This window comes from Lithobates pipiens, unplaced genomic scaffold (assembly GCF_037356315.1).
Source record: "Lithobates pipiens isolate NorthernLeopardFrog02 unplaced genomic scaffold, aLitPip1_a1.2 Scaffold_18, whole genome shotgun sequence".
Classification (NCBI taxonomy): domain Eukaryota; kingdom Metazoa; phylum Chordata; class Amphibia; order Anura; family Ranidae; genus Lithobates; species Lithobates pipiens.
In genome coordinates this window covers 636,384,401-636,397,310 of record NW_027507758.1, presented here as the reverse complement: position 1 = coordinate 636,397,310, position 12,910 = coordinate 636,384,401, and positions in this window count along the sequence as shown.

The window sequence follows — 12,910 nt, the reverse complement described above, 5'->3', positions numbered from 1 at the left end:
GCATTGATGGGCACAGTGAGGCTGAATTTGGGCACAGTGAGGCTGCATTTGATGGGCACGGTGAGGCTGCAATGGTGGGCACAGTGAGGCTGCATTTGATGGGCACAGTGAGGCTGCAATGATGTGCACAGTGAGGCTGCAATGGTGGGCACAGTGAGGCTGCATTCATGGGCACAGTGAGATTGCATTTGATGAGCACAGTGAGGCTGCATTGATGGGCACAGTGAGGCTGCATTTGATGAGCACAGTGAGGCTGCATTGATGGGCACAGTAAGGCTGCATTTGATGGGCACTGGTGAGGCTGCATTGAGCTCTTGTATCATGCCTGCAGTCTCTGACCATCTCTGGTATTATGTCTGCAGTCTCTGACCATCTCCTGTATCATGTCTGTAGTCTCTGAGGGAGTCTGGAGAGGAGTCAGGATGGGGGTCATGGGAGAAGTCAGACTTGTGTGGACTGTGAAGAAGAGACTATAGGATAAAACCAGAGCCAACCAAGCTGGAACTGACTGACTGAGCCCTGCATGGTGCACCTGAGAGGTCGACAGTGACAGCACCACCAGGCCAGTCTGAAGGGGGGTCACTGATGTAAGGGGGGAGTGAATACGATAATGGCACTTATATAAAGGGTTTCCCCCTTATATCAGTAACCCACCCCCCCCTTACCTTAGTGTATTCTTTCTGCAGAAGGTGGTTCTCCCCCCCCCCCATGTTCTGAGTTCCTCGGGTCCCCCTTGATGATTGACCACTTTTAACTGGAATTTGCTTTTATATATATATATATATATATATATATATATATATATATATATATATACATACATATAAATCCCTATGTGATTTCATATCTGTCTTATCTATATATAATACACTCTTCAAATGTGCATTAAAGTGGTTGTATAGCCAAATTGGAGACTTTTACCTACAGGAAAGCCTATAATAAGGCTATAATAAGGTAAAAAAAAAAATCTCCCAAACCTGTATGGTTTAGGAGATATTCCCCTCGCAATGCGCCGCTGACTGCAGTGGCGCATGCGCACAGGGGATTCCCGGCTGGAAGCCCGGCAGACGTCGGACCCTGCCGGAGAGAAATCTCCTGCGCGCATGCGCGGGAGTAACGATATCACGGCTCCGGCCACTCACAGCGCCGGAGCAGCGATACCCGGAAGAAACGAAGAGGGAACATGTCAGCTCCCTCTGCGTGGATCAGGACAGATGTCGGGCCTCATTCTAAGGTAAGTATTTCATAATGAGCTAGTATGCGGTGCATACTAGCTCATTATGCCTTTTGCTTTGCAGGTGAGGAAAAAAAAAAAATTCAGCGGGTATACAACCGCTTTAAAATGTGTGGTTTTTCCCTTTTATGAACATAAAATAATGACGTTATGCTGTTGCGCTTGTATAATAATGCTGTGGGGCTGGTATGAAATTTTTTCCAGGGCTGGATTTTATTCCCAGTCCGGCCCTGGTCTCAGCCAGAAGTTTTCTCTGGCTTTCGTACTCACGTTGTAGGTTTTATTCCAGAGTCTTTGTGCAGAGAAATAGCCAGGGGAGGGGGGAGGGGGAGTGCCGGTCTCTCAGCAGGTCTGTGTTCACTCCTCTCCAGGGCCGTCTTTAATTTTGATTGGGCCCTGGGCAAACATTTTCTTGGGGCCCCCCCCCTCCATTCTGAGACATACAAAAAATAGCAGGTAGACTCAAAATCAGTTTACTGCAGCAGATCACGCAGTGATTGCAATTGTTTGCCAGAGGTTACAGCCTATCCTTACTGCTCACTGGCTGGTTGCTAAAGGTTACAACACATAATTTCTGCTTGCCGATTGGTTGCTAGAGGTTAATGCACATCATTACCACGTACTGATTGGCTGCTAGAGATTAAAGCAGATCACTACTGTTCGCTGATTAGTTGCTACAGGTAAATGCACATCATTACCTTTCACTGAGCAGTGGAGCAATCCTAAATAATTGAGAAAGTAAAGGGGCACATTAATACACATACTACAGGAGAGTGTCAGAGACTGCGGACATACTGCAGGAGACAATCAGAGACTGCAGACATACTGCAGGAGACAATCAGAGACTGCAGACATACTGCAGGAGACAATCAGGGATTGCAGACATACTGCAGGAGATTACCAGAGGCTGCAGACATACTGCAGGAGATTACCAGAGACTGGAGACATACTGCAGGAGATTACCAGAGACTGCGGACATACTGCAGGAGATTACCAGAGACTGCGGACATACTGCAGGAGACAATCAGAGACTGCGGACATACTGCAGGAGACATTTAGAGACTGCGGACATACTGCAGGAGACAATCAGACACTGCGGACATACTGCAGGAGACAATCAGGGACTGCGGACATACTGCAGGAGACAATCAGAGACTGCGGACATACTGCAGGAGACATTTAGAGACTGCGGACATACTGCAGGAGACAATCAGAGACTGCGGACATACTGCAGGAGACAATCAGGGACTGCGGACATACTGCAGGAGACAATCAGGGACTGCGGACATACTGCAGGAGACAATCAGGGACCGCGGACATACTGCAGGAGACAATCAGGGACTGCGGACATACTGCAGGAGACAATCAGGGACTGCGGGCATACTGCAGGAGACTATCAGGGAGTGCGGGCATACTGCAGGAGACAATCAGGGGGTGCGGGCATACTGCAGGAGACAATCGGGGGGTGCGGGCATACTGCAGGAGACAATCAGGGACTACGGACATACTGCAGGAGACAATCAGGGAGTGCGGGCATACTGCAGGAGACAATCAGGGAGTGCGGGCATACTGCAGGAGACAATCAGGTACTACAGACATACTACAGGAGACAATCAGGGACTGCGGACATACTGCAGGAGACAATCAGGGACTGCGGGCATACACTACAGGAGACAATCAGGGACTGCGGATATTATACAGGTGATAGTCAGAGAACTATCAGCAACGCACAGCTTTACAGTTGAATAGCACAGCTCAGGGTTTAAGCAGTCAGGCATTTTATAGGTGTAAGGACATACCTGGCTAGCGAAACTCATTACATAAATTTAGAGGTGTGTGGGCGGGGCTTCCATTCTCGCCTCTCACTACAACAACCGGGAGCTCCACTGATGCTTTGTAGGGGAGGCCCCGTTACCCGTGAATTGGGGCCCCGATGACGGCTTTGCAGAGTGCACAGAGGACACGGGAATCTGTATTCCCGCGCTAGCCAGCTGAGAGGGGGCGGGGCCGGGAGCTCCACTGACGCTCTGACCCCGCCCCCGTGCAGCCTATATGCTCGGAACAGAGCGGCTGTAGTGAGAGCCAGTTATCGGAGTGGGAGCGTCAGTGGAGCTCCCGGCCCCGCCCCCTTTATAATGGCTGGGGAATACAGAGGTCCGTGGGCGGGGCCGGGAGCTCCACTGACGCTTCCACTCCGATCACTGGCTCTCACTACAGCCGCTCTGTTCCGAGCATACAGGCTGCACGGGGGCGGGGTCAGAGCATCACTGGACCTCCCGGCCCCACCCCCTCTCAGCTGGCTATCACGGGAATACAGCCTCCTGTGTCCTCTGTGCACTCTGCAAAGCCGTCATCGGGGCCCCAATTCACGGGTAGCAGCGCGGGCCCCCCTACAAAGATTGGGCCCAGGGCAGGTGCCCCGTTTGCCCTATGCTAAAGACGGCCCTGCTCCTCTCCCTGTTCTCGCACGCTGTTTACCTCCTCCACGCTGACTATCGGGGAAGGAGATCCTGTCATCTGGGGGCTCTCACTCCCCGTCACCTACAGCGCTGCGGTTGTGGTGCTACAATGGGGAGATCCAGGAGGCCCATGTCCCAGCCGGCCGGCTCCCTCAGGCTCCTCCCTCCGTGATGCACACTACATCATCATGTTGATCGAGAACTACAGTCTTAACTATAAACCGGCATTCCCAACCGTACAATTTTACTGGAGGGGATGAGATCAGTTTTGGGCATGAGCAGGTCGGCCTTGGCATTCGCTGACTCTTTTTTAAGAGGGCAGAGTTCAGGAAGTCAAGATTGGCTCCTTTTACTCTAAGAACTCCACCTTGGACTGCGTAATGCCACAGGGTTCTGCCCTGTCTCCTCTGCTGTTCAACATCTACTGTATATGAGGCCTTTTACTGACCTAAAGACTCACACCTTCCAGTACCATGTATATACAGACAACACCCAGGTCTACATGAGGATTCCTAGGAACTAGCAGGCTGATGCTGCCCTTGCCAACTGCTTGGAGGCCATCAATACATGAATGTCCACCAATTTTTTGAAACTCAATGGTGGAAAAACTGAAGTGATCATCTTCAGTGTTTTAGCTATTCCTCCAGATATTCTGCCTTGGCCTTCCTCATTTGGTTCTCCTCCTGAGGTGGCCTCCCAGGGTTGTGACTTGGGATTCGTCTTAGCCCTTGTACACACAGTCAGAAATTCCAATGGAAAATGTCCAATCGGACTGCGTTGTCGGATAATCCGACCGTGTGTGGGCTCCATAGGACTGTTTCCATCGGAATATCCGACGGACAAAGTTTGAGAGCTTGGCTATAAAATTTTCCGACAACATGATCCGATCTGACTTTTTCCGATCGTTTGTAGAGAATTCCGATTGGACAAAGTGCCACGCATGCTCAGATCAAATTAGGAGACCAAAGCTATTGGCTACTAGCCTGAACGTAGTCCCGCCGCAACGACTGAACATCATCACGTTCTGAACGATCGGATTTTCCAACAACTTTGTCCGACCGTGTGTATGCAACACCAGTTTCGGAAAAAATCTGACGGATTTTGTTGTCAGAATGTCCGACCGTGTGTACAAGGGCTAAGACTCAGGCTTAACCTGGTCCCTTAGGTAATGAGGGTTGTCAGTGCATGCTACTGGCAGCTAAAACTCCTGAGGGTGTTGTTTAAATACTTGGACCCTCCGGACAAGAAAACCATCATCTGTGCCACGATAGCCAGCCGCCTAGACTATTGCAACTCATTATATCTGGGATTGCCAAAGAAGACAGTGCAGAGGTTTCAACTCATACAGAATGTTGCGGCAAGGCTACTTATGGGTGTCCCTTTGAGGGATCATATCACCCCGTTCTTTGTGCCTTGCACTGGCTGACGGTCTACCATCATACTCTGTTTAAAGCAGGTTGTGTCATGTTCAAAATTATGAGAAGTCTTGCTCCGAGTTACCTCTGTTCACGCTTCTACAAACAAGTTCTGGGAAGATCATTTAGATCGAGAAGAAGAGACCTCCTCCACATCTCCGTGCCTAAGAAGACCTGATGTGGTGGCCGAGCTTTCTCCCACCAAGGTGCTGTGCTATAGAACAGCCTCCTTGCTGAGTTCCAGGAGGATCCTACCATCTTGGTCTTTCGCAGGAAACTGAAGACTTGGCTCTTCACACAAGCCTTTCCTGTGTAGCCTCTCTTGTTCCAGCTCTCATGCTGCTTCCCTGCTGCTGTCTCCTCCTAGCCCCTGGGTTTTTTCCAGGGACTCCCCCAAGCGCGTCGGGACCCTACAGGGTAAATGACCGCGCTATATTAAGGTGCCACTCAACTCAACCCCTTGTGACATCACCAACCCAAACATGCACTGGTCTGTGACATCACAAGGGGGGCAGAGCCACCAGGTGGCCCTGCCTTTACTTGTATAGGAACTGTCAAACGGCAAGCCAGCCATTATGCAGTTTGCCTTCACAACGGGCGGATCATTTTTTTGTTCTTTTTCTGGTCTGGCGGCATCGTGATTGATGATAGATTTACATCGGGGATGTCTAAAACTGTCTCTGTGTTTTTATTACTTTTCACACTCTTTTGGTGAACGGGTAGGGGTACTCTGGGGGATCGATCAGTGATTTTTTATTATTTATTGCTTATAACACTAATGATCAATGTTAAAATCAATACTTTTAACTGTTGTGATAGGCTTTTATTCATGACAGCCTGCTTACTATTGTGATGCTGTGATCGGCAACAGCTAAGCGAATCACATGATACCCCAGCCACTAACAGAGGCCTGGTTATGAGCGCCTCAGGGGGTGCCCAGTGCACATGAGCTAAGCAATGTACCAGTACATCACTGCTGCCCCCCCCCCCCTCCACAGTAAATGTACTGTGGGCGGGCAGCAAATGGTTAAAGTGTAGAGTCATTTCTGGGTACTAAAGTTTGTCTTCATTGTACCAATATGCACAATATTTGTTTTTTTCGTTCAATACGTTTTTATTAATAGTTTTACTTCTAGCAAGATTGCAGTAAAAAAAAAAATAAGGAATTAGTAAAGGTATTAGCCACCGTTCACACCGGGTGCAATTTGTCTTGTGACTTGACAGTCTAAAGTCGCATGACAAGTTGCAACAACGTAATCGTTCAGCACAATTCAGGGAAAATGCATGTAGGAATGTATTCTCTCCTTGTGCTTGCAGGCACTACCATCCCTCCTGGCTACTCTGAAGATCTCCCAGGGAAAAGTAATAAAGGGTTAAGCCCAATGCTGTCCTTTAGAAGGCCTGCTACATGTGGCAGTCTCTCCCCTTAAGGAATCTCTGGGTCTGCTGATGTACTCACTCTGTCCTCCTTGCTCCCACTGTCTTTCAGGTAAGATTCGCTCTGCTGAATGGATCCTCCTGAGCCAGTCCGAGCCCAGCCTGGAGATGGGGTCAATCCTATACCTAAGAGACCACCTAGGCCACCAACAGCCTCCTCAACACTCCATCTTCCATATTTAAGGGCTGGCCTAACCACTGTGCCAGGACCGTATGTCGGGTATTTGCCAGGTTCCCCTAAGTATGAAGAGGTATGCCTGACTTCCACCCACTAACTTCTAGAAATTTCTCCAAACTTCCAGAACCAGGGAGAGGCACCAGAGACTTGCCTCTGTGAGTCATCCAGCCTGACCTGCAGTAAACCTTGACCCAGATTCCAGACACCTACCATGAGTCAATAAATGTGCCTGCACTTAAACTAATTACAAACTAGAGGGTGTTACACAGAAAATGAATAAGTAAGAGGGAGAGGCCTTCTAAGTGCAGTATAAAGACATATTTATTGTTAAACACAATTGGCAAATCACATGTATAAATAAGCTATGCGCTCTTCATAAAAAAAGCAAGTCTCTGTAATAAATGTTTCCTTCTCCTTGAGAGCGGTCTGTGTGAGGTGTACACAGAGGCAGTGTTGACCAGTCCCTTAGCTTGCCTCAGAACTACACTGGAACACACCTGGCGAAAGTGACATCAGAATTGGAGGATAACTGGACATGGCTACATGTTTCAGAGCATGCACACTCCCTTCTTAACTGCTTGCCGACCATATACTTTACATATACGGAGTCTACGTGGGTCTCCTGTGCAAGATCACGTACCCATACGTAATCATGCACTTCAGGGTCTGGGGCACGCACGCACACCTCAGATGACCCTCCCCAGCTGTGATTGTAACCAGCGGGAGCCAATCAGCGGTTCTGGAAGACTCTATGTCCGCCAGGACCCGCCCATCATTCGGGACAGAAGCAGAACCACAATCTGACTATGTAAACAAGGCAAATCGCCGTTCTGTAAGGCCGGATTCACACCTATGCATTTTTAGTGCTTTTTGCATTTTGCAGATTTGCATTACAGTCCATTTAACATGGTTTCCTATGGAACATGGTCTGTAGTGCAAATCTGCAAAATGCACAAAAAATGCCTAGGTGTGAATCCAGCTTAAGTAGGGAAGGTTGTGATCCTGTGTTTCTGCAAAGCAGGAACAGGGATCTCTGCCTTCCCATAGTACAAGCACCTCCCCCACATAGTGAGTAAGCACATTTTAGGCACACATTTAACCCTTTGATCGCCTCTGATGTTAACTCCTTCCCTGCCAATGTCATTAGTACAGTGACAGTGCATATTTTTAGCACTGATCACTGTATTAGTGTCATTGGTTCCCAAAAAAGTGTTCGTTAGTGTCCGATTTGTCTGCCGCAATGTCACAGTCCTGAAATAATTCGCTGATCCCCGCCATTACGAGCAAAAAATAAACAGAAAATGCCATAAATCTGTCCCCTATTTTGTAGATGCTATAACTTTTGTGCAAACCAATCAATATACACTTATTGGGATTCTTTTTACCAAAAACATTTAGCAAAATACACATTGGCTAATTTTTTTTTTTTGGATGTGTTATAGCAGAAAGTAAAAAATATAGTTTTTTTTTTCCAAAACTGATGCTCTTTTTTGTTTATAGCACAAAAAATAAAAACAGCAAAGGTGATCAAACACCATAAATAGAAAGCTCTATTTGTGGGGAAAAAAAGGACAATCATTTTTTTGGGTACAGCGTCACACAATTGTCAGTTAAAGTAACACGTGGCGTATCGCAAATAAATGGCCTGTTCAACATTCCGGGGTTTACGTGGTTAAGGGTGGTTAAGCCTAGGCTTCAGAAAGAAGTGCGGGTGCTCCAAAATGCGTCCTTTGAGAAAGCCCATAGAAATGCATTAGGGGTATGGTTTACTACATGTGTGGGCCAGCAGAGACGAGTGGTGGTGATCGGAGGCAGCTGGTGCAATGAGAACAGTCGTATACACACTGACAGTCGCTGGACAGGTAGACAGGTCGCCGTATTGCCGGCGTTTGCTGGGCTATGCTGATTGGTTCTTATGTGAGTGCATAAAAACAATAAGAATTTTACATTATCACACTATTGTGGATTTAATTCAATTTTATTGGGAAGATCCGTGTTGTATATATGATGAGACGGAGCAGTAATATACTTGGAGGGAAATCAAAAGCTGGAGATCCTGTAGAATTCTGAGGCTCGGAAGAGGATATACTGGGAGGACATGCTCGGCTCATCCATCCATCTCGGTTATTATGCTATACGTTTGACTCGAACATCGGCTGTTCGTATGTTCGGCGAAGTCTGAACATTTTGGTCTGTTCGCGCCAAATTCGCGTGGCGCTCACGGCCCACAATGCACTGCGATGGCGCAGTGCATTGCTGGCTCATGATTGGCCAAGCATGCACTGTGACCCCGCATGCTTGGCCAATCGCAGCGCCAGCAGCGAGGAGAGCCATGATTGGCCACAGGCAGGATGCCTGTGGCCAATCATAGCTCAGGCTGTGTAGTGCACGCCCCACACTATATAAGGCCGCCAGCGCGGCGGCCTTGTGTAGTGTGTTGGCGTCTAAAGCAGTGGGTGTTCTGTGTACCTTCAACACAGTACACACCGATCGTTTTCGGACGATTTTCGATCTTGCTGTTGTGTAGTGGTTGTTGTCTGCATGCCCTGACCGCAGTATACACCGCTATATTCACCTCACCTATATAGCTAGTGATCTATCTTTTATAATAGAGCTTGCAGTCAGTAGTGTTAGGAGCTTGTGCGTGCTGTCTGCGTGCTCTGTACCCAGTACATACCGCTATATCCACCTACATAGCTGTTCTCTATTTGAGCCCACTTGCCATCTGCAGGAGTTATTGGAAGTTGTGTGTGCCTCCAGCACAGCACAGTATACATCTGTATATACCCCTTTATCTCTGGTGTTCTATAATAAAGGCATCTGCAGGAGTTAGTGGGTGTTCTGTGTACCTTCAACACAGTACACACCGATAGTTTTCGGATGATTTTCGATCTTGCTGTTGTGTAGTGGTTGTTGTCTGCATGCCCTGACCGCAGTATACACCGCTATATTCACCTCACCTATATAGCTAGTGATCTATCTTTTATAATAGAGCTTGCAGTCAGTAGTGTTAGGAGCTTGTGCATGCTGTCTGCGTGCTCTGTACCCAGTACATACCGCTATATCCACCTACATAGCTGTTCTCTATTTGAGACCACTTGCCATCTGCAGGAGTTATTGGAAGTTGTGTGTGCCTCCAGCACAGCACAGTATACATCTGTATATACCCCTTTAGTGGGCTTAGTGGGTGTTGTGTGCCTCCAGTACAGTATACCCCTTTATCTCTGGTGTTTTATAATAAAGGCATCTGCAGGAGTTAGTGGGTGTTGTGTGCCTCTAGCACAATATACACTACCCAACTGCTTTTTTACCCAACTCCCTTCAGGCCATTACCATGTCTGGAAGGCCAGCAAGGAGAGGCAGACAGGCGCGAGCCGATAAAAGAGGGCAAGCAGGCTCTGTGTCTAGAGACAACAGTGCTGGTCGTGGACGCGGTGCATTGTCATCAGCACGTGGCCATGGGACACGCTTGTCCTTCTTTTCGGCAGCTGGACATGTTGAGCCGCAACATGCCAACGACTTGGTAGAGTGGATGACCAAGCCCTCTTCATCCTCCTCATCCTCTCTCACCCAGTCTCAGGGTACTAGCAAAGCAGCTGCCAACGCATCGTCTTCCCTCCTCTCAATGTCATCATCAGTGACTCCTTCCCTAGACCCACCACGTCCTCCTGAGGAGTCTCCTGAACTCTTTGAGCACAGTGTTGGGTACATGCTCCAGGAGGATGCCCAGTGTTTTGTGGGCTCTGATGATGACACTCAGCTAGAGGAAGGCAGTAGCGTGAGCGCAGAGAGAGGGGATGCTCAAGAAGGACAGCAATCTGGCAGTCATGTTCCACAAGCTGCAGCATACTGCCAGGTTTGCTACAGCGATGAAGAGGGAGGAGATGATGAGGGCACTGACTCCACGTGGGTGCCTGGAAGGAGAGAGGAGGAGGAGGAGGAGGGGGCACATGTCCAACGAGGCAGGATGCCCTCCGGGGGCCAGCTTAGGGGCAGCACACCGACTAAATCACACCGCAGAGCTCCGCCTGTGCAGGGCGCTGCCTCTGCGCGTTATTCTAAAAGTTCTTTGGTGTGGGCCTTTTTTGAGACGAGTGCATCAGATCGCACCACTGCTATTTGCAACATATGTCTCAAGCGTATCTCGCGTGGCCAAAACATCAGCCGCTTGGGCACCACATGCTTGACCAGACATATGTTGACCTGCCATGCAGCTCGTTGGCAAGCGTACCTCAAAGACCCACACCAAAGAACAAAGCGAACCTCTCCTTGCTCCTCATCAGCTGGCATCTCCAACCCCACTAGACCTTCAGTCCTCTCTGAAACCTGCTCTGAGAGGAATGAAAGTGTAGAATTAGGTGTATCACAGCCAAGTGCTTCCGGGAACTCTGCTAGCGGTACACCCACGTCCGATTATAGCAGGCAAATGTCCCTGCCCCAGCTGCTGGACCGGCGAAAGAAGTTCACTCCCAGCCATCCACATTCCCAGCGGTTGAATGCTAGCTTGGCTAAATTGCTAGCACTTCAACTGCTGCCTTTTCAGTTGGTAGACTCGGTCCCCTTCCGTGAGTTTGTACAATGTGCGGTTCCTCAGTGGCAGGTCCCCAAACACCACTTTTTCTCACGGAAGGCGATTCCGGCTCTCTACCGGCATGTGGAAGGCAATGTCCTTGCCTCGCTGGACAGGGCAGTCAGCGGTAAGGTGCATATTACCGCTGACTCATGGTCCAGCAGGCATGGACAGGGACGTTACCTGTCTTTCACGGCCCATTGGGTCACTCTTCTGGCAGCTGGGAAGGATGCAGGACAAGGTGCAGTAGTGTTGGAGGTTGTTCCGCCACCACGCCTACAAAATGCTACTATTGGTTCTGACACACCTCTCTCCTCCACCCCCTCCTCTTCTTCTTCCTCCATGGCCTCTTCCAGTGCTCTGTCCTCAGAACCAGCGGTGCTTTGTAGGCGTTCCAGGGGCTACGCAAGTACGCAGGCAAAACGATGCCATGCCGTGCTTGCGCTGGTTTGTTTGGGGGACAGGAGCCACACTGGGGCGGATGTTTTGTCAGCTCTGCAGGGGCAGGCCGAGAGGTGGTTGACGCCACGCCAGCTTAAGCCAGGAATGGTGGTTTGTGACAATGGCACCAACCTCCTCTCCGCCCTCCGACAGGGACAACTGACCCATGTGCCCTGTGTAGCTCACGTCCTTAACCTGGTGGTGCAGCGGTTCTTGGGCAAGTACCCCAGCTTACAGGATGTCCTGAAGCAGGCCAGGAAAGTCTGTGTGCATTTCCGCCGATCATTTAATGCCTGTGCTCGGCTGGCTGAGCTCCAAAAGGAGTTGAACCTGCCCAAGAACCGCCTTACATGTGACATGCCCACCAGATGGAACTTAACGTTGGCCATGCTGCAGCGGCTGCACGCGCAGCAGAGGGCCATCAATGAGTACCTGTGCGACTACGGCACCAGGACAGGGTCAGGGGAGCTCGGTTTTTTCTCACCACGCCAGTGGGGCATGATCAGGGATGCATGCACTGTCCTGTCACCGTTTGAGGAGGCCACAAGGATGGTGAGCAGTGACAGTGCATGCATCAGTGACACTGTACCTCTTGTCCACCTCTTGGAGCATACGCTGCGTGGAATAATGGACAGGGCACTTGAGGCAGAACAGAGGCAGGAAGAGGAGGACTTCCTTGCCTCTCAAGGCCCCCTTTATCCAGACAGTGTTCCTGCTGTGCCACCCATCACACAGGAAGAGGATGAGGAGGAGGAGGATGATTGTGTCAGCATGGAGGTGGAGGCTGGCACTCAGCATCAGCAGTCTTGTAGGGATGATTTACAGTCCCAAGAAACACGTGGACTTGTACGTGGCTGGGAGGAGGTAGCTGCGGATCATGTTGTCCTTAGTGACCCAGAGGACTCCGGACCGAATGCCTCAGCTAACCTACGCTGCATGGCCTTCCTGATCCTGCAAAGCCTGCGGAAGGATCCTCGTATTCTTCGGATCAAGGAGAGGGACCATTACTGGCTGGCCACTCTCCTTGATCCACGGTACAAGGGTAAGGTTGCCGACCTTATCTTGCCATCGCAGAGGGAGCAGAGGATGAGACGTCTCCAGGAGGCCTTGCAGAAAGGTCTGTGCAACGCGTTCCCAGAGACTGGGAGGTTACAAACTGCTGGTCCTGGACAACGT